The following is a 22,761-nucleotide window of genomic DNA, read 5'->3' as shown; positions in this document are numbered from 1 at the left end:
TGAATCTGAAATATGCTGAGTGAAAGAAGCCAGATAAATATGAGTACATACTGTGAGATTCCACTTATATAAAATTCTTGGAAATTCACATTAATGTATACTATCATAAAGGAGATCATTGCTTGGCTGGTTGGTACGGGGTGGGGGAAGAGGAAGGGATGAGAAGAGATTACAGAGGCTCCCGATGGTGATGGTTATGTTCATTATCTTGGTTGTGATGATGGTTTCACAGATATATAACTATATACATACATATGTCAAAGCTGATATTATCATATTGCATATTTTAAATATGTGCAATTTATTATGTTAATTTTACCTTAATAAAGTACTCAAACAATAATTAAGTGAGACAGACAAAAAGTTCACATATCTAAAGTGACCAGCGGGTACAGTCTGAGACCTCACAGTTCTTGCCAGGGTATGTACTAGCTGCAGATGATAATGTCAAATAAGTAAGAGTCTCATTAAAATGTTTAGAAGTTCAGCCATCCCTCTTTGGGCCCAATCTTTTATATGCAGAAGGCTAGAGCAGTGTATTAATCTGGATATGTGCAGGGAACCATCTCTTGTGGGTGTGTGTACTCCATCTGTCTCATCGTTAAACAGTATTTACTGTGATAGTACAGATCTGTATACTTGGATGTGAACACAGTCTTAATTGATCCCCCTTACCCTTCCCAGACAACCAAAACCTGGTCCAAGCACATGACTGAATTTAGTGCCAGTTATCCAGAACAAGAGTTAAATTATTTGGAAATCTTTGTGAATCATTCTAATAGGTCCTTGAATCAACTTTTTTAAGGTCCATCCCTGTATTTCATATTCTCAGAGAAACTTTTAGAAAATTCAATGTTGTTATCACAAAATTTAAGTCAAAAGACAGCCTAGGAGTTAAGTAAGGGGCAAATCTAAGATCTAAAACTGAATCTAAAGCCTTCATTCTTTCCACCATCCCATCAGGCCAGTCAAACCAGAGAAATGTTTGCTAATAACAGCAATTTCAAATAAGTTTTCCCTGATTTCTTCTTTTTGGAAGAACATCTGGAATAGATCAACACTTTTAAAAAACAGATAAGCCCTATATTTTTCCTATTGTTAATTTGGATTTTTAAATTAATATTAATTTCTTACCTGAATTTCCCACTGGAAATCAAAGGATTATATTTTCTTATTGATATTATGCTCAAAAATTCAATTCTAATATTCTATTTAAAAAATCCTTACCTAGCTTTTAAAAATTAAACCTTTCTTAAAAATGAAGTTTGGTTGATTTATAATATTAATTTCAGGTATACAGTGTAATGATTCAATATTTTTATAGATTATACTCCATTTAAAGTTATTATAGGCCCCTCTCTCTCTCTTCCTCTTCAGAGACAGCCCACATTATGTCTATGGAATGTGTACCTACTTTTAATCTGAGCACCCAACCCCCACAACTTATGGCCTTTCTCTTGCCTTTAATGTATCTCTCTGAATAAATCTACCTTTACTAAAAAAAAAATAAATAAAGTTATTATAAAACAATGGCTAAATCTCCCTGTGCTCTGCTGTACAACATATCCTTGTTGCTTATCTATTTTATACACAGTAGTTTATCTCTCTTAACGTCATACTCTGTCTTGCCTCCCCACCACTGGGATCCAGTTTGTTCTCTCTGTGAGCCTGTTTCTTTTTTGTTATATCCATTCATTTTTATTTTTATATACTACATATAAGTGATATCATACAGTATTTGTCTTTCTCTGTGTGACTTGTTTCACTAAGCATAATACCCTCTAGGTCCATCCACATTGTTGCAAATGGCAGAATTTCATTCTTTTTAGTGGCTGAGTAATAGTCCATTGCATGTATATACCATATCTTCTTTATCTTTTCATCTGTTGATGGACACTTAGGTTGCTTCCATGTCTTGGCTATTGTAAATAATGCTGCTATGTGAACATTGGGGTGCATGTATCTTTTTGAATTAGTGTTTTTATTTTCTTTGTTATATACTCAGGAATGGAATTACTGGATCATATTATAGTTCTATTTTTAGTTTTTTGAGGAATCTCCATACTGTTTTCCACAGTGGCTGCACCAGCTAACCTTCCCACCAAGAGTGTACAGAGGTTCCCTTTTCTCTACATCCTCCCCACATTTGTTATTTGTAGACTTTTTAATGATAGCCATCCTGAAAAGTGTAAAGTGATGTCTCATTGTGGTTTTTATTTACATTTCTCTAATGATTAGCAGTGTTGAGCAGTTTTTCGTGTGCTTGTTAGCCATCTATATATCTTCTTTGGAAAAATGTCTGCTCAGGTCTTCTGCCCACTTTTTAATCAGGTTGTCTTTTTGTTTGTTTGTTTGTTTTGATACTGAGTTGTATGAGCTATTTATTTTTGGCTATAAAGCCCTTCTCTGTCATATCATTTGCAAATGTTTTCTACCATTCAGTAGGTTGTCTTTTCATTTTGTTGATGGTTTCCTTTGCATAAAGGCTTTTAAGTTTAATTTTGTCCCCTTCTTAAAATTATTTTTGCTTTTGTTTCCTTTACCTTAGGAGACAGATCCAAAAAAAAATTTGATTTATGTCAGAGAATGTTCTGCCTGTGTTTTCTTCTAGAATTTTTATGGTTTGTGATGTTAAATTTAGGTCTTTCATCCTTTTTGAGTGTATTTTTATATATGGTATGAGGAAGTGTTCTAATCTCATTTTTTAACATGTAGCTTATTGAAGAGACTGTCTTTTCTCCATTGTGTATTCTTGCCTCCTTTGTCCTAGATTAATTGACCATAGGTAAGTGGGTTAAATTAAACCTTTTATTTTGGAATAATTGTACATTCATGCAGTTGTAAGAAATACTATAGAGAAACATTTAGCTTTTTAAATAAGCCTTATAATTTCAATATATTAGCTGAAATAATATTGGATAGATACAGAACTCGTAGTATATGGCATCATCTCTCTCCAGTAGCCCTCTGAATTCTGTATCCACTAAAAAATAGATTATTTGTGGTTCCCAGCATGAATTCTCTCACCTCTTGATTTTACATGACATTTCCTGTGTCTAGAAGTCCCATCCCACATACGTTCCTCTAATTAACTTACATAGTTGGTCCTGTAGGTCCAACTTTCAACTTTCTTTCCTCTAATTGCCTTCCTTGAGATGCCTCTACAAGGCTAGGCTTTTCTTCCAGGTATTTGCACAGCACCCACAACCTACTCCTGTCACAGGGACTTACTACATGCTATAATCATTGCCTGTTTACTTGCCTGTGTTTCTATAGACTACGTGATAATTAAGAAAGAGACTGTCTCTTGTTCATCCTTGTATCCCCAGTGACTGTTAACTATTTGAAGAGAAGTATTCTACTTATTTTCTCTAGTGTCCAGAGCAGTGCTTGTTACATAAGGAGCTCAGTAAAGGTTAGAGGACGGATGAGAAATTATGGGGGAGAGATGAATAGACAATGATGTTTTAGTTGAATAATAATTCCACAGTCTATAAGAAAGTAAAACAGGAACCAGACTGTATAGTGGTTGCTGTGTGATTATGGCTTATTAGGAAAGCCTTAGTTTTTAAAAAGTTATTTTCACTGCCCAGAGAAATGTGTTGGAGGATATTTGAAGAGATACTTTTTGTAAAAGGAAAAAACTATGCATATGGTTTTTTGAAAGTTTCAGTTGACTGGAGTAGAGGTTGGTGGTGAAATATTTTCAGAAAACAAGTTCTTTTGGTTGGGTAAAGTAACAGAGTGCCTATACTAAAATAAATTTAAATATTTGGTGAACTTTTTATATAAGTATACTAATAACTTAGTTCAGCTTTAGTTACACCAAGCTCATGTGAATACAAACTGTTTTCTATTGTCATTAATTTCTGAAGATAGGTAGGAGATTAATAATATGGTGCATAATTAACATCTCTAGATGTCATATTAAGTAAAACAACATAATATTTTATTTTATTTCTTGAAATAGCCAAAAAGGATGAAGAATTTAATATTCTCCAGGTTCTGTGGGTGACTTTTTGAAAGGCATACAAAAAGAACTTCATGTAATCTATGTATATAAATGCACAAATTTGTTAGTAAGGTGAGAACTGTACATTTCTCTAAAATGTCAGTGCTTCTGGAAAAATTTTATTAAGAATATTCTAGATATGGTTAAACTGAGATGGGAAATGTTCATCATACTCTCCATGTTTCTCTTTGCCTATTCCTTTTTCGTTTGGTAACTGCCAAGTTGTATCTGCAGAAGAAGAGACTGTATAAATTTACCAAAATCTGATGTTTAATCTAGAACTGTACTGTTCTGTCGCTTCTACTCATTAGGTACAAAACTATAAATATTTGCCACACTCATAGCACCACCATTTTCAAGTGTCATTTTTGTTAGCTGTTTATTTTCTGTTTCTTTCCTATGAAAAGATTGTAAAGTAATTTTATCCTCTAAGGTCAGTAGTGTTTGATTTTCCCTCATACTTTGAAAGAAATATTGAGGTTCTAGAAAAATACGAGTTTCAAATAATGCTGGTAGTCATTAGAAGGAAATGGTGTTTTTAATTGTTAATACTTTTATAAACCATGCTATTTCTTAGGTATATGAACTTTTAAATCTCATTTTTTCAAATGAGCAAGAAAATATTAGATTATGGTATTTAGAGTCATAGGAATCTATGTTGATGTTTAGGGGAGGTTAATAGCTCTGTGGTATAGCTGTGCTTAGCATGCAGAAGGTCCTGGTTTCAATCCCCAGTACCTCCGTTTAAAAAAAAAAAATTGGTATTTAGACCTTCACTGTTTACTTTTTCTGTATGAATCTAAACATATGAGAAATACAAGGTACTGTTCTTGTTAAATGTTTTGTTGAAGAAATAGGTGTATATTTTCCAAAATAGGTATATATTAGAATGCATTCAAAATATATGTAACATTAAAACTGAGAATTCTGTTGCACCACCGTTTTCTAAAAAAGTTACTAGTCAGTTAATATGATCAAATCATTTACATGTAATGTTTTGCTGATAGCATCAGAGCTCTAAGGTGATTGAAATGAGTTTCAACACACTTCAGTAAGACATATGAAAATCCTAAGGAGCAAACTTGTCTTAGTTGTTGAGGAAAATCCCGAAGCAAAATATGTACTTAAATTAGGGAGTTTAAGGTCTTGATGCATACAAAGTTTGAAGGCACTTTGGTACTTGATATTTGCCAGTAGTGTGAGTTTGTAGAGGTCTCAAAGCCTAACAGATATATGAAAATTGAGATAATACGGGAATGGAAAAAAACTATTTTTAAAAAGGAAATGAAGAAAAATAATAACAGTTTAGTTGTATCCAGAACCTAATGGAAAAACCCATTCCACTTGAAAATTAAGCAGTTTAATTAAGAGATTTTGAAACATTCCAAAGAAAATCCTATTACCAGTTGACTATGTTGAGTGTTTTTGAGTTTATTAATTTTTAAAACAGATTGTTTCTGAAGTTCGGGAATCTCAAATTCTGTTTATTGTAAGATATTCTAATTTTAGAGATGTTGAGATATGGGGAGACAATGTGTGTCTAAGAATCAGTGAAATACAAAGTTATTGTTTACAAGCAGAAAAAGATAAAAGAACTAGTCTAAAGTTGTAAAAAGTGGTTTACGGTTTAGATATGAATCGAGTTCTAGTCTGGCTTCAGAATTCTTTCTCCTTTTAAGAGAACTCTGGGGCAACATGAAGTGCACTAATATTTGCACTATAGGGGTCCCAGAAAGAGAAGAGAGAGAGAAGGAACCGGAGAAAATTTTTGAAGAGATTATGACAAAAACTTCCCCAACTTGGGAAAGGAAACAGTCACCCAAGTCCAGGAAGTGTAGAGAGTACCACACAGGATCAACCCAAAGAGGAGCACACCAAGGCACATAGTCATCAAATTGACAACAATTAAGGGTAAGGAGAAAATATTAAAATTAGTAAGAGAAAAGCAACAAATAACGTACAGGGGAACTCCCATAAGGTTATCAGCTGATTTTTCAGCAGAAACTCTACAGGCCAGAAGGGAGTGGGGAGATATATTTAAAGTGATGAAAGGGAAAAACCTACAACCTATCCAGCAAGACTCTCATTCAGATTTGATGAAGAAATCAAAAGCTTCACAGATAAACAAAAGCTAAAAGAATTCAGCACCACAAAACCAGCTTTACAACAGATGCTAAAGGAACTTCTTTAGTCATCAAACCATAAGAAAAGAGAACAAAAAGAAGAAAGAGCAAAAAAAAAAAAAAAAAAAAAAAAAAAAAAGACCTACAAAAGATTACTTTGGCAGTTTGGGGTCTTTTATGGTTCCATATAAATTTTGGAATTGTTTGTTCTAGTTCTGTGAAAAATACTGAGTACTTTGACAGGAGTTGCATGCATCTGTAGATTGCTTTTGGTAGTACAGCTGTTTTGATAATGTTGACTCTTCCAATCCAAGAGCATGGTGTTGACTCTTCCAATCTTTCTGTTTCTTTGTGTCATCTTCAGTTTCCTTCATCAGTGTTTTACAGTTTTTAGGGTATAAGTAACCTCCTTGGTTAAGTTTATTTCTAGGTATTTTGTTGTTTTTGATGCAATGGAAATGTTTATGCCAGTTATAAAATTCTGATTTTTGAAGTGGGGAAAAAAAAGTGAATGAAGGGCTGCAAAAGGCAAAATATCCTTCTCTCTTATGGTGGATTGTATTCTATTACATATATATGCTGCATCTTCCTTATCCATTCATCTATTGATGTGCACTTATGATGCTTCTATATCTTGGCAGTTTTAGATAGGGTTGCTGTTAATAGTGAGGTGTATGTATCTTTTTAAATTAATCCTTATTTTGTGGTTGACTTTATTGCTTTGATAACTATGTGGGTTTAAAACGCTAAAGCTCTAAATGTTCTTGGAAACAATGAACAGTACATATGTGTAAGTTTAAAAAATATGTGCAGTATATTGTATATATGTATTTACACACAATACATCGTATATGTGCAGTCGAATTGTAACAATCCTACCTAATAAAACTGAAAAAGAAGAAATAAAAAAAGAATTCTTTCTCTTAACCACTAAAATGTAGTGTCTCACCTACAGATGTCTTTGTATGTCAGTACATAAGATATACACCGCTCCCCCCAAAACCCCCAAAATCCTACTTCATGGCATTCCATTCAATAGATGTATTGTAGTTTAACTTTTTCCCTGTTGCTGTATATTTAGTTTGTATCCAACTCTTTGCTATTATATAAATAGTGCTACATTCAACATCCTAGTAGGTATGTATACATGTGTGTTTATCTCTGGTGGATAACTGGAAATAAAATGGCTGAGTCGAGGAGTATTCATGTTTTAAATTTGATAGAAACTATAAAGTTGCCATATCAGCTTTGACCATTGTGAGCTCGTTCACATTGATTCCTGTGTCCTTCCAACATGCCTTAGCCTTTTTCCCCACCCACCTCTCTAAGTACGTCCTTACCCTGTGTCACTACAAGGTACTCCAGGCTCATCTTCTGTTTTCCCTGCCTCAGTCATAAAATTTTCCAGCTCAGCCATTTTCGAAGAATCCCTGGTTCCTTTTGTTGACAAATTGTATTTAGAAACCAAGGTATGCTTGCTGCTACTGGGATGTCACTTTTATGGGCCCTCTCAGTTGACAGCCCTAGAAAATGTGTCTACATGTACACACATCTCTAATTATTTCTGTGTCTAGCTATTTTGTATCTGCATTTATATTAAAGCAGATGAGTTTATATTGATGTCTCCAACTCTGATCCAATACCACAGGGTTCATTCTAGACTTTCTGCATTGCTTATTTGTAAATTCTTTCTCTGACTTGAGGAACCTGACTTCCATTATCTGCATTTTATCTATTCAACCTGAGTATGCATGTAAACTAGTTTCAGAATTTTTAACTTCTGTCCACATAAGAAACACTTACCAACTAGACTAATCTGTTTACGTACAGTTCTTTTTGTCTTTATCCTAACAGAATCAAGTTAAAACACCATTTTCCAAAGTTACCTAGGTCAGCTCTATTTTTCTTTCATCGACAGAGAGATTATTTTATATCACTTTTAATCACTGATTAATAGTCTAGGGCTGCATAAAATAATGATATATTGCATGATAACCTGAAATACTGGCAGAAAAATATATAAGGAATTTTTTGTAGCTTTTATTTCAGATAATACTTAAACAAAGATCATGATAAAAAGATTTCCAGGGAATATGGATATTTATTTTGTTTCTCCAAGTAGTCATCTTGAAAATGGAATTTTATCATACTTACCATCTTTAATTCATTTAAAAGTCCTAGTAAAACCAATTAGTCTGAAAGATATTATCAATTGTAATAATTATTTTTTCTAAAATAGGAAAACAGTGTTATTAGATAAAATTATTATTTCCTAGATTTATAGAATTTTAAGGATCTGTTCTGTTTGTTTATTTACTTACTCATTTCACTTTGTTTAATCTTAGCTCTCCTATCACGAATGAAGGACTATTATTGCTAAAGACTAAGGATAAGGAAAATGACTTAGGAGAATAATGAAGAAAAACAATGTTCTGTTTGTACATATTTTTACTTAATGGCAATCATTTCATAATCCAGCTTGGGAATTTTGTTTAGCTTCTTGTTCTATAGTTTTGAACATCTAGTTCTGCTAAAGGTTTATTAAAAAGTGAGTCAAATGTAAATGAGTCACAGTAGTTATTTCACCAATCTCTTAACCAAAATCAAACTAATTTTTTTTACTTTATATATTTCTGTTCATGCAAAGTGGTCTTTTCGACAGCAAATAAACATTTGCACATGAAATATAAACCCTGGTATATCATTGAATATCAGTGTGGGAAGCAGGTCTACCTTTTACTTGTTTAGCACTTTTACTTAAAAATTCTATTACTGTCATGTTAAATCGGTTTTAAGCAAATCTCCTTGCTCAAGTTCAGCTTAATATTTACTGAATGGTTGTTCAGGGGCCAGATTCCTTGTCCTTTTCTTATTTTTAATAGAATCTCCCGTAATAGAGACAGGAAACATTTGGAGCCGAGCAGTATTTCATGATTGAAAGCACTTCAGGAGAACTGGGCTATTGTATAAAAATTTTCTTCACGTAACTATCACTAAGTATCTGAGTACAGAAACTGTGTCTCTATTTGCTGTCTTCTTCATAAATCTTAGGCACTTTTCTGTCAATTATTGAGATCCTATTCCAGGGTACCTTCCTTAGTGGTGAGGAAAAAGAAATAGAAGGATTTAGAAGGTAAAGCTCCTGCCTGCCCTGGGAGGGGAGTGTGTGACTGGTTAATTTGTCTGCTTGTTTGCTTGCATATGATTTATAAAGCAGAATTTTGTTCATCATCTTTTATGTGCCAGGCCCTTTGTTAGGCACCGTAAACACAAAGATGAGGAAAAAGCAAAGATTCTTTTCTCTAGTTGCTCGGTTGCATTGGAGGAGACAAATGCATACATATAATTACAGTACAGTGCTCCAAGAACATGATAGTAGGTATTTTGGGAGAAGAGAAATACCATGTGTCCTGGCAGGGGAAATTACGAAATGTTTTCTGTAAGAGAGATGTTACCCACCTAAGAGTTTGTTGAGAGTCACTCAGAAAGAGCCTCAAAGAGAAGAAGGGACACTTCTATCATGGGGAAGGTGGGAGCTGAGTCTCAGAGAAGAGAAAAAAAACATCATGTATGTAAAGAACTATAGGAAGATCACAGTCCTTAGAAAATAGGATGCAACTAGTAAAATGGCAAGAAAAGACACAAGAGAGTAAGTTAGGGCCTAGATTGGGGAATGCTGTCCTTAGTATTAATGCCTGGCATTGTATAATGGAAAGATCCTTTCCATTTTTTAATTGTGTTAAGTTTCATGACATAATGTTTATCACTGTAACCATTTTTTTGTTAATTAGAGTATAGTGATTCAGTTGTACATACATCTATCTATCTGTCTATCTATCTATTCTTTTTCAGATTCTTTTCTATTACAGGTTATTACAAGATATCAAATACAGTTCCCTGTGCTGTACAGAAGATCCTTGTTTATCTGTTTAGTATACAGTAGCATGTATCTGTTAATCCCAAATTCCTAATTTATCTCTCCCCACCTTTCCCTTTTGGTAACCATAAGTTTGTTTTCTATGTCTGTGAGTCTATTTCTGTTTTGTAAATAAGTTCATCTCTGCTACTTTATTAAATTCCACATATAAGTAATACCATACAGTGTTTGTCTTTCTCTGACCTAATTCACTTATTATGATAATCTCTAGGTCTATCCATGTTGCTGCAAATGGCATTATTTAGTTCTTTGTTAATGGCTGAGTCATGTTCCATTGTATAAATATACCACATCTTCCTTTATCCATTCATCTGTGAATGGACATTTAGGTTGCTTCCATGTTTTGGCTATTGTAAATAGTGCTACTATGAACATTGTAGTGAATGTATCTTTTTGAATTAGAGTTTTCTTTGGATATATGCCCAGGAGTAGGATTGCTGGATCATATGGTAAGTCTATTTCTAGTTTTTTAAAGAACTTCCATACTGTTTTCCATAGTTTTACATTCCCACCAAGAGTGTATAAGGTTCCCTTTTTCCATACCCTCTCCAGCATTTATTATTTGTAGACTTTTTGATGATGACCATTCTTACTAGTGTGAGGTGATGCTTTATTGTAATTTTGATTTGCATTTCTCTAATAACTAGTGATGTGGAGCATCTTTTCGTGTGCTTGTTGGCCATCAGTATGTCTTCTTTGGAAAAATGTTTATTTAAGTCTTCTGCCCATTTTTTGATTGGGTTGGTTTTTTTTTGTTTGTTTTTGTTTTTTTTTTTTGATATTGAGCTGAATGAGCTGTTCATATATTTTAGAAATTAATTCCTTGTTGGTTGTATCATTTGCAAATATTTTCTCCCATTTAGTAGGTTGTCTTTTCATTGTGTTTCCTTTGATGTGCAAAAGCTTTTAAGTTGCCTTTGCTATGCAAAAGCTTTTAAGTTAGGTCCTATTTGTTTATTTTTGCTTTTGTTTCCATTACTTTAGGAGACGGACTCCCAAAAATATTGCTGCGATTTATGTCACAGAATGTCCTGTATGTGTTTTCCTTTAGGAGTTTTATAGAACCCAGTCATAACATTTAGGTCTTTAAACCATTTTGAGTTTATTTTTATATATGGTGTTAGAGACTGTTCTAATTTCATTCTTTTACATGTAGCTGTCCAGTTTTTCCAGCAGTGTATATTGAAGAGACTGTCTTTTCTTGATTGTATATTCTTGCCTCCTTTGTAGTAGATTTATTGACCATTAGTGTGTGGGTTTATTTCTGGGCTGGATTCTCTATCTTGTTTCATTGATCTTTGTGTCTGTTTTTGTGCCAGTATCATACTTTGTGGATTGCTGTAGCTTTGTAGTATAGTTTGAAGTCGGGGAGCATAATTCCTCCAGCTTTCCTTTCCTAAGATTGTTTTGACTATTCAGGGTCTTTTGTGTTTCCATTCAACTTTAAAATTTTTATTCCAGTTCTGTGAAAAATGTCATTGGTAATTTGATAGGGATTGCATTGAATCTGTATATTGCCTTGGGTAGTATGGTCATTTTTAAAGGATTGATCCTTCTAATCCAAGAATATGGTATATCTTTCCATCTGTTGGTATGGTCTTCACTTTCTTACATCAGTATCTTATAGTTTTCATAGTGCAGGTCTTTGCCTCCTTAGGTAGGCTTATTCCTAGGTATACTATTCTTTTTGATGTGATTATACATGGGATTGCTTCCTTAATTTCTCTTTATGATATTTTGTTGTTAGCGTATAGACATGCAGCACATTTCTGTACATTAAATTTTGTATCCTACAACTTCACTGAATTCACTGATGAGCTCTAGTAGTTTTCTGGTGGTTCCTTTAGGATTTTCTCTGTGTAGTATCATAACTACAAACAGTAACCGTTTTTCTTCTTTCTTTCCAGATTGTATTTCTTTTATTTCCTTTTCTTCTTTGATTGCTGTGGCTAAGGCTTCCAAAACTATGTAGAACTGAAGTAGTGAGAGTCGGCATCCTCGTCTTATCCCTGATGTTAGAGGGAAAGCTTTCAGGTTTTCACCGTTGAGTATGATGTTAGCTGTGGGTTTGTCACATGTGGTCTTTATTATGTTGAGGTATGTTCTTTTTCTGTACCTGCTTTCTGGAGAGTTGTTTTGTTTTTTTTTTTTTATCATAAATGGATGTTGAATTTTATCAAAAGCTTTTTCTGCATCTATTGAGGTGATCATAAGGTTTTTATTCTTCAATTTGTTAATGTAGTATGTCACATTGATTGATTTGCCGATTTTTAAAAATTTTTGCACCACTGGAATAAATCTCACTTGATCATGGTATATGAACTTTTGGAGGGATTGTTAAATTCTACCATTGTAACCATTTTTAAATAATTTTTTTAATGGAGATACTAGTGATTGAACCCAGGACCTTGTACATGCCAAGCATATGCTCTGTCACTGAGATATACCCACCCCCCCACCCACTATAACCATTTAAAACTGTATATTTTTCAAGTGTTCAAGCATCTTATTTTAGATGGCAGACGATCTCATTTTGAAATATACAAAGCTGTGTGATTGCCTTAAGACCAAAAATCCCTTTTGCCATATGAAGGTTTATACAGTGTATCAGTTACACATAGCCACAATAATTCTCTGTAACAACCAACCCCAATAATCTTAGTAGCACATAATCTTAGTAGTAGTAAAAGTTTATTGCTCACAACATCAGCTGGGTGTTGGCTCTGCTGTTCTTGGCTGGGCTTACTCTTATAACTGGCTTAGACAGGCTCTTGGATAGGTCATTGACATGATTCAGCTCTATTTTGCTTCTGATTCTCCTGTAGACTATCCCAGGCATATTCTCATGATGATGGCAGATGTGTAGGAAGAAGCAAGCAAGGATAATTGTGCAAACACTTTTCAAGTACTTGATCTAGAGCTGCTTATTCCCTACTTTAGAGAAACGACCCTTCTGTGTACTCTGCTCAGTACCCTGTGAATCATGAGGTTTTCCTGTCTGGCTGGTAGGAACAGGCCCATACTTAGCCCTGTGTGTCTGCCAGGTACCATTAGCACTGTTCTTTTTAGGTAAGTTTAGTGTCTGGCATTCCTTAAACACAGTATGAAAAGCAGTAATGGTAAAGTAAAAGGTTGATAAATTATACTTCATTAAAATTAAAAACTTCAAGTCATTAAAAGATATTAGGATAGTGAAAATGCAATTTAAAACTAGAAGATATTTGCAATACATAATATAAAAATAGTATAAATCAATAAAAAAGAGGCAGAGAGCCCAGTGTTATAAAAATGGGGGTACACATATACACACAGGTTATACTTAAGTTAAAAAAAAAGCTTACGCACACATGAGTAGGAAAAGTCATTCACCTAGTTAGTGACAGTGTGGACACTACTGTTGAGGTCTCTTAAATTTTAAAAAACTTTTATTTTACTTGCAGCTTTAGTCATCTTTCTGGCTTTTAAAATTATAAGTTGCACAACATAGATGTGCAAGTTTGAACATTATCAGCATTGATAATATTATTAACTCTACATTTGTAAAACATTTTAGTTTACAGAGTGATTTATCATACTCATATTTATTTGGTCTTTCTCATAACACTACCAAAGCACAGCAGATGTTATAGAAAACTGAGGCTTACAGAAGTTATGTGGCTTGGCCAGAGTCATAAAGATGTCTTTGGTGAACCTAGGATTAGAATTTTTATCTTCTCATGCTCAGTCTAATGCTTTTTACACTTTACATGGATGTCTTTCCAAAAACATTCATAAACCTCTTATGTTCAAGATCATGTCAGATTCTTAGGACTTTAAGAGATACAAGTCAGCCCACTTTCAATGATGTAACAGGTGAGTAGTAAACCAGCAATAGAATGTACTTAACGAGGATTCCTTCAGTGTCCTAGGCTGGGGTCCAGAATGCGGTCACACACAGTAATGATCACTTTGTTTCACATGTTCCTGCTCCTGCCTAATAGAGTCTGACCATGGTCACCAGCAGATCTTACGCCATTGCTGGTTGCTGAAAATCCTCAAATGGTGTCCACTGTGAGCTCCACAAACACTCTCATCAGCTTTCCAGAATTATTTCCTCCTTACAGCTCTGAAGTTCTGTTTTTGGACCAAGCTGGTGCCTATTTTCTTTCCTTTTGGATAGATTATTTTTTTCCTTCAGAGATGTCTAAGCTTCTTATATACATATATTTCTGTTGGGACCTTTAAAGATATCCCATTTAAGATCCACATTTAAGATGTGCATCCACATACCTTCTTTTGTAAAACGGGTTCAACATACGCAAATCAATCAATGTGATTCATCACATCAACAAGAGAAAGGACAAAAACCACATGATCATCTCAATAGATGGCAGAAAAAGCATTTGATAAAATTCAACACCCATTTATGATAAAAACTCTCACCAAAGTGGGTATAGAGGGAACATATCTCAACATCATAAAAGCTATATATGACAAACCTACGGCCAGCATAGTACTCAACGGTGAAAAACTCAAAAGCTTCCCGCTGTGAAACGGATAATAAAAATCTCTCCTCATCCTCATTGGAATGAAGGTGGAGGATATAGGAAAGCTCTGTAAACTGATGAATTAAGTAGATGAAAGGAAAAATATAAAATATCCACAATGAGAAACCATTTTATATCCACCAAATAGGTGAACATTTAGGAATTCTGATGATATCAAATGTTGGAGATGAAATGAAACAAATGGAACTCTTATTCACTGCTGAAGAGTGTATAAAATATAACTACTTTGGAACACAATTTGCCATTATTTCATGAGGAAAGCATAACCCAGACTTTGATATCAGTTTTACTCCTAGGTATATACTCTGATGAAACTGCTGTACTTCTATATTAGGACACAGGAGTTTTTATTAGTTTATTTATAATAGCACATAACTCTAAACAACTCAAATGTTTCCATGAATACATACATTGTGGCAAATTCACATACAGGAATACTGTAAGACAGAAATCAAAATGAATGAACTGCGGCTATAGGAGTAAATATGGTTGGATGAGTCCCTCAAATAAAATGTTCTTAAAAAGACATCATAGAATATATACCTTTTTTTATAAAGTTCATATAGGCAAAATTAAGCAATGTCTGAAAGTAAGAGGATTATAAATATCTGAAAGTAAGAGGATTATAAAAAATTAGTGATTATCTTAGAAGAGGTCAAGTTTATCAGGAGAGCTCTTACTATTTTACTAGGGACATTCTTTTCTTTCTTTTTAGTTGCATTATAGTTGATTTACAGTATTATGTAAATTTTAGGTGTACATCATAGTGGTTCACAATTTTTAAAGGTCATATTCCATTTGTAGTTATCATAAAATATTGGCTCTATTCCCTGTGCTCTTTGTTTATATATCCTTGTAGCTTATTTATTTTGTACTTCTTGATCCCAACCCATTTCTTGCCCATCTTTCTTTCCCTCTCCCAGCTGATAACCTCTAGTTTGTTCTCTTTATCTGTAAGTCTGTTTCTTTTCTTTCTTTATTTTTTTGCTATATTCACTATTTTGTTTCACTTTGTAGATTCCACGTATAAATGATATCCTATGTTATTTGTCTCCCTTTGTCTGATTTATTTCACTAAGCATAATACCCTCTGAGTCCATCCATGTTGCAAATGACAAAATTTCATTCTTTTCTGTGGCTGACTGGTATTCTGTTGTATATATATATATACCACATCTTCTTTATCCATTCATCTGTTGATATACCCTTAGTTTACTTCCATATCTTGACCTTTGTAAATAATGCTGCTATGAGCATTGGAGTACATGTATCTTTTCAAATTAGTGTTTTTATTTTCTTTGGATATATACCCAGGACTGGAATTGCTGGGTCATATGATATTTCTATTTTTAGTTTTATGGGGAACCTCCATACTGTTTTCCACAATGTCTGCAAAGGACATTCTTAAGTGAAATTAGATGTATGGGTCAGTAGGAGGGTAGTAGCTCAGAGCGCATGTTTAGCATGCACAAGGTCCTAGGTTCAATCCCCAGTACCTTCATTAAAAAAAAAGAGAGAGATGTATTAGTGAATCTATCTACCTATCTGAATTTCTCTGAGTGTGTGGAGCATATTGGGAGGGGTATCGTAAGAGTGTTAATCATTTTGGTTATATTCTATTTCTTAAATAGTTATTAAAAGATTCAGGAATGCCAGTTTTAGTTGTACTTTATAACTAAAATACTACATATTTCTTTTGTAGATATTAAAAATTTTATAATTATGTATTAAAAATTAAGGTGTTGGACAAATAAATACCATATGGTAAGTAGTCATTGTTTCTGAGTGGTGACATTACAGGCACTCTCACTTTTTATTATTGTGCATTCCTAAATCTTGTAGGTCTTTTATAATTGACATGCAATTTTTATATCTGGAAAAGACATAGATGAATATAGATAGTAGAAGCACAAATGCAAAGTTTTTTAAAAAAATATTTTGCTAAAAAAGATGGTAACCTTGAGTTATATGCTATTCTATTTAGCTTTCATGTCAGACTTAATACTAATAATATTTGTTTTTGAAAATCACCAAACCCAGTATTTACTCTTATTTGAGACTTTCAGATAAGCACCTTTATCTTTCATCAGAATTTTGATAAGTGAAAATTTGAGTCAACGTTTTCTACATTGGTTTAAAATATATCTAAAATTAACACTAAAGATGATATTTGAGTGATCAAAAGACAACTATTACATTAGTACAGATATAATACTTAAGTATCCACCCATATGCAATATTATTAAATGATTCCAAAGCCATTCACTTTAAGTAAAAGTTTGGTTTGTAAGTTAACAAATATCCTCTCTGTCTGCGTGACACTCCATCTTTTTTAGAATTTCTTTTAGAACTTATAACTAACGTAAATATGTTATTATGAGAAGTTAGGGTAAAAGATTATAAACATTTTATTTTTAAGGAACAAAATAGAAATGATGTAGTTACTGAAAAAGTGTCTCCATGATTTTTTGAAAATCTTTTTAAAAATTCCAACTTTATATAGAATGCTAAATGTCTTAGGAACAAATGGTATAATATCATTGATCATGAAACACTGGCTTCCCATGGTATCAGGTTTATACATATTTTGGAGTTGACAATTTAGAAGCTTTGGTATCTCGATTTTTTTTTTGGTAGAAAAATTATGCATGTATGTACATATGTATATAAGTGATTAGACAAATATAATAGTTGTAGAGAAGGTTTTTGTGACATCTGCTTTCCTTATATGATTATGATGCAGGAAAACAGATGTGGGGCATGAGAAGGGCTATGTGCCAGGTCTCGGTTGAGCCCCTGGGACGTGCCCTGCCAAGTGTGGGTCCTTGGCTTCGCACAGGAAAGAATTCAAGAGCGAGCCACAGTTGAGTGAAGGTAGATTTATTCAGAGAGATACATTGAAAGGCAAGAGAAAGGCCACAAGGTGTGGGGGTTGGGTGCTCAGATTAAAAGTAGGTACACACTCCATAGACAGAATGTGGGCCATCTCCGAAGAGGGAGAGAGAGGGGGCGGCAGCAAGGCGCCGTGTTGCTGGTTTCTATGGGCTTAGTGGCTTCATGTGCTAATAAGTGAAAGGACCAGTCTCAGGGGAAGGGGCTGGGATTCCCACGAAGTTGGCCATTTCCCACTCTTTGACCTTTTGTGGCTAGCCTTGGGACTGCCATGGTGCCTGTGGGCGTGTTATTCACCATGTTAATATATTACAGTGGGCGTATAATGAAGCTCAAGATCTACTAGAAGTTAAATCTCTCATCATCCTGAGCCTCAAAGCCTACTGAGGGTTGAATCTTCCACCATTTGATGTTAATTGCTGTAGCATTCCTTGAATGGCTGTGCCATGCCCCCTTCCTGTCTCAATTATACAATTAAAAAATTGCATGACATTTATTCCCTCAAGAATTTTTTCTCCAAATGAGTGCTCTAAAAATGTCACTTTGGATTACAGCATAGTGTTTGGAAAAGATAACTTATTTATGTTCTTGATGTAGATTTCAATAACATGCTGAGTTTTGCTGTAGTTGAATTTTTTCTCTATCTCAAAAGAAATTGTTAGAAGTATTTAGATGTAAGGTTTTCAGATTTTACATTATGAAAACAATGTTAGAATTGCATGGAATAAAAGACAATAATCCTTTTAACATTCCTAGAAGAGGATTTGATATGCAAAATATGTTTTTAAAAAATTAAACAATTCGTATTTGCTTCATAAAGTCTAATTGCTTTTTATGGGTTTCTCAGCTTAAATGGGGTTGTATTCCTTCTATGATATGAACAATTGGCTGATTATCTAGTTATTATAGGATTTGTGTGATGTCAGTGGGCTCTTCTTGCTTTATAAACTTACTAAAGTCCCTCAAAAGAGATAAATTATGACTAATAATATTTGCTTCCCAATTTTTTCTATATAGAAGTTAATAATTGGCTAAAGTAATTGTGAGCTTCATAAGTTTAAATTCAGACACAAATCCCTAACCTCTTTATACATTTCCTTTCTTCACTTCTCATTTCCATATCTTCTTTGGTAAGTTACAAAAAACCCATAAATTTAAGTATTAACTGCTGAGTTTGAACTTATAGCTATAGTTGTTTATTTTCTAATGACTATGATCAGCATTCACTGATTCAACCAATGTTTATTAAACACCAGCTACTGTGTTGGACACTGCTGCTGACACTAGAAGACAGCAGGTAAGTAAAATAGTCCATGTCTCAATGAAGTTAACCTTGTGTGAAAATAGTCACTTAGTTAAGTATAGAATTGCAAATTAAAGCAAATTCTGTGAATGGACTATAGGGGGTGCTTTAAAATGGTGATTTGATTGAAGTTGGGGATTCATGAAAACCTCTTTAGCAGTTGAGAATTGAAAGATAAGGAGTAGTTAACCAGGCAAAGAGAAAGGTAAATGCATTTTTTTACTTAGTCTGGCTTTGTAGTGAGGGAGGTGGGGAGAGAGTGTTGTTGGTGAAAGGGGTAGTTTATAGACCATATGAAGGATTTTGCTTAGTAACAAGTTAAGGATTTTAATCTGAGTAATAATGTGACCAGTTTGTTTTCAGAGAGTCGTTTGGCTGAGACATACAGAATGATTTATGAGAAGACTGAAGTAGAAGCGAGTTGTCCAGGTAGGCACTTGCAGAGACTCAGGTTAGAAAGGATGTTGATGTGAAATTGAAGACTGTTATTGTTGAAGAGAATGTTACTTAAAAATGAAAGTCATGCTAATAGTAACAAAGATTTTGTATGTTTGTGTCTCTGTCTTAGACTGTTGACCGTGTCTAGTAGAAAAAGCACTAATTAATACAGATAAGTGGAATTAAGCTCTAGATATTGCCAATAAATGAAACATACACAAATAGCTTTTATATAGATTAAGGAAGTGGTAGGAATCTTAATAATGTAATAGTAAGCTAAACTACAGGAGACGCTCTCATTAAGCAGATGGTGGAAAAGAACTTAACAATAAACCACAATTTGTTAGATATTATATATCATCATAGTGATGCCTTTATTGTAATTAATGCTTTTCACAAAGAAGTGTGTAATTAACATGCCAATGTTTTGATTAACTAATAGAATTTTCATTTAAATCACTTGAAAAGATGAATGATAAGTTTTGGGGAAATCCAGTTTTAATTTGAAATCAAAATCTTTTCCTACTGAATAGAAAAGAAGTGCCTATAATTTGATAAGAATTCTTCACCTTGTATTCTTTTCCCATATTATTTTTACTCTTCATTGAGTTATCAGTGTTTCATCACTTTTGAGTGGTAATTTTTCAGCCTTTTATGTGTCACTAAAAACTAAATGACTTGTCAAATTCGGTATTTGACATTTACGCACATATATTTCATGCTATAAAATGCACATATGCAGATGTATTTTATACTGTATTTCTGGGGGAACATATTATATCATTAATGGCTCTTACACAGGATTTATGTTATCTAAATTGTGTTTGAATGGATTCATTTAAGAAACATCAATTCACTTTTTGAATTTGTCTAAATTTCTTAAATAGTCTAAGAAAATAATTAACAGATGTGATGATATCATGCTTTATGATTTCAATCTATACTACAAAGCTTATAGTAATCAAAACAGTATGATACTGGCACAAAAACATACCCATAGATCAATGGAACAGAATAAACAGCCCAAGAATAAACTCACACTTACACAGTCAGTTAGTCTACAACAAAGGAGCCAAGATTACAGAATGAGGAAGAAACAGTCTTGTTAATAAGTGGTGTTGGGAAAACTGAACAACCACATATCAAAGAATGGAACTAGGTCACTATCTTATACCATATACAAAAAATAAACTCAAATGGACTAAAGTCTTAAATGTAGTACTTGAAACTGTAAAACTCCTAAAAGAAAACATAGGCAGTATGCTCTTTGACATTGGTCTCAAAAACATTTTTTTTTTGGATCTGTCTCCTCAGACAAGGGCAGCAAAAGCAAAAGTAGACAAGTGGGACTACATCAAACTGAAAATCTTTTTGCACAGTGAAGGAAACCATCAACCAAATGGAAAGGCACTTTCTGAATGGGAGAAGATATTTTCAAATGATGAGTTCAATAAGGGGTTATTATCCAAAATATATAAAAACCTCATAAAATTCAATATCAAAAAACCCCAAACGATTCAATTTAAAAATGGGCAGAGGACATAAATAGACACTTTTTCAAAGAAGACATACAGATGGCTAACAGGCACACGAAAAGATGCTCAACATCACTAATCTTTATGGAAATGCAGTCAAAACCACAATGAGGAATCACCTCACACCTCAGAATGGCTGTGATAAAAAAAAGACAAGATAACAAGTGATGGCGAGAATATGAAGAAAAGGGAACCATAGTACAGTTTTGGTGGGAAGGTACATTGGTACAGACACTATGGAAGTCAATATGGAGCTTCCTCACAAACTAAAAACAGAACTGCTAAATGGCTCAGTAGTTTCTCTTTTGGATGTTTAACTGAGGACAACAGAAGCACTAATTCAAAGAATACCAATGTTCATTGCAGCTTTATTTACAATAGCCAAGATATGGAAGCAACCTAATTGTCCATGAATAGATGAATGAATAAAGAATTTGTGGTATGTATACAGAATGGAATATTACTCAGCTATTAAAAAAACAAAATCTTGCAATATATGACAATATGGATAGACCTAGAGGGTATTATGCTAAGTGAAATAAGTCAAAGACCAGTACTATGTGGAATTTAAAAAATAAAACAAACATAACAAAATAGAGACAGACTCATAGATGTGGAGAACTAACTGGTGGTTGCCTGAGGAGAATTGGGTGAGCAGATGGGTGAAACAGGTGAAGGGAATTAAGAGGTACAAGCTTACAGCTATGAAATAAGTTATGGAGATGTAATGTACAACATAGGGGATGTTATCAGTAATATTGTAATAATTTTGTATGGTGATGGATGGCAACTAGACTTATCCTGGTGATTATTTTGTAAGGTATAAAGATACCAAATTACCATGATATACCCCTGAAAGTAATATAACATTGCAAGTTAATTATACTTCAATTAAAAATGTTGTGATACTCTGAAACTCATAATTTCTTATTGTTTAGGTATCCTGTACTTTGTATTCTTGAAAGGAACAAAGCAATCTATTGTTAACCAACTCATTTTTTTATATCTGCCACTTTTACTGTCATAAGATCAATTAAACATTGCAGATAAGTTACACAAGTGCAGAGGTAGAGGAAGATGTGAAAATACATTGAAAACATTAGGTGGAGAAAATAGTCATGCTGAGTCATACAAGAAATGAAAAAATTTTATTTTAAAAGTATTTTCAAAAATTGTTACAAATTCTTGGTCTATCTCTTCCATTACATAGTGTTTGGGAATATTTTAAAGAAATATCAAAGATTTAGATACAAGATTCAATACCTTGGGGGATTATTGTACATTTTAATGATCAAATTATATACTTAAAGGATGAAAGGGTAAGGTACTGATATTTTCCTTATCTATATAGATGATGTCTTTAATGAAAATTTTTCTGCCCTTTTTTTTTTTCTCCACAGGATTCTGTTAGGAATATTTTACTTACCTGGCAAAGTAACTTGTTCTTCTGTTATTCAGTGAAATTCTCTTCTGGTTCTTTCTCCTGTTTCTAAGACTGCTTTTTCTCTGCCTAGTCCATAGCTTTTCTTCTTCCATTCTGCAAAAGTTGACATTCTTCTGGCTCTGTCCTAAGTTTCATCTTACCTTACACTCTTTGCCAGGCTACTCATCTGGCTTTATTGCAGTAAAGCTGACTTGTTTCACACTTATTCATTAGATTGTGAAGAAAACATTGTGAATCATCGCTAGCACTATCCTCATTACTATCAGTAGCATCAGTACAACCCTCAGCAATATCTTTGCCTATATTGAGTGCTTACTGTACAGCAGACATTGCTGAGCACTTCATATACATTAGCTCCTTAAAGCACAATCATTTCATAAGCTATTTTTTTTGTTTGTTTGTTTTAGGCTCTGAGAGTTCAAGAATCTTGTTTGAGATCATACCTCTATTATGTAGAGTTAAATTTTGGTATGTCTAACTTCCCTTCTCATGCTTTAGGTACTGTGCTTTTCTGCCTCCTAATTCAAGCA

The 22,761-nt window shown here is 33.5% G+C and overlaps 1 protein-coding gene across 3 annotated transcripts in view; it reads left to right on the top strand.

The window, feature by feature from the left end:
* The window catches only part of DTWD2 (DTW domain containing 2), a 150,204-nt gene that overhangs the window by 116,399 nt on the left and 11,044 nt on the right, over positions 1-22,761 (top strand). Inside the window, exons 5-6 of one of the 3 annotated variants that reach the window (XR_010379541.1) lie at positions 18,768-18,808; positions 19,167-19,243. The exons of the other annotated variants lie outside the window; for them this stretch is intronic. The gene's annotated coding sequence lies outside the window, so the exon portion shown is untranslated. The remainder of the gene's footprint in view (positions 1-18,767; positions 18,809-19,166; positions 19,244-22,761) is intronic. 3 annotated transcript variants of the gene reach the window in all.

Source organism: Camelus dromedarius, chromosome 3 (assembly GCF_036321535.1).
Source record: "Camelus dromedarius isolate mCamDro1 chromosome 3, mCamDro1.pat, whole genome shotgun sequence".
NCBI classification, from domain to species: Eukaryota; Metazoa; Chordata; class Mammalia; order Artiodactyla; family Camelidae; genus Camelus; species Camelus dromedarius.
Note: the sequence above shows the minus strand (reverse complement) of the source record. Positions and strands in the feature narration are given on the sequence as shown.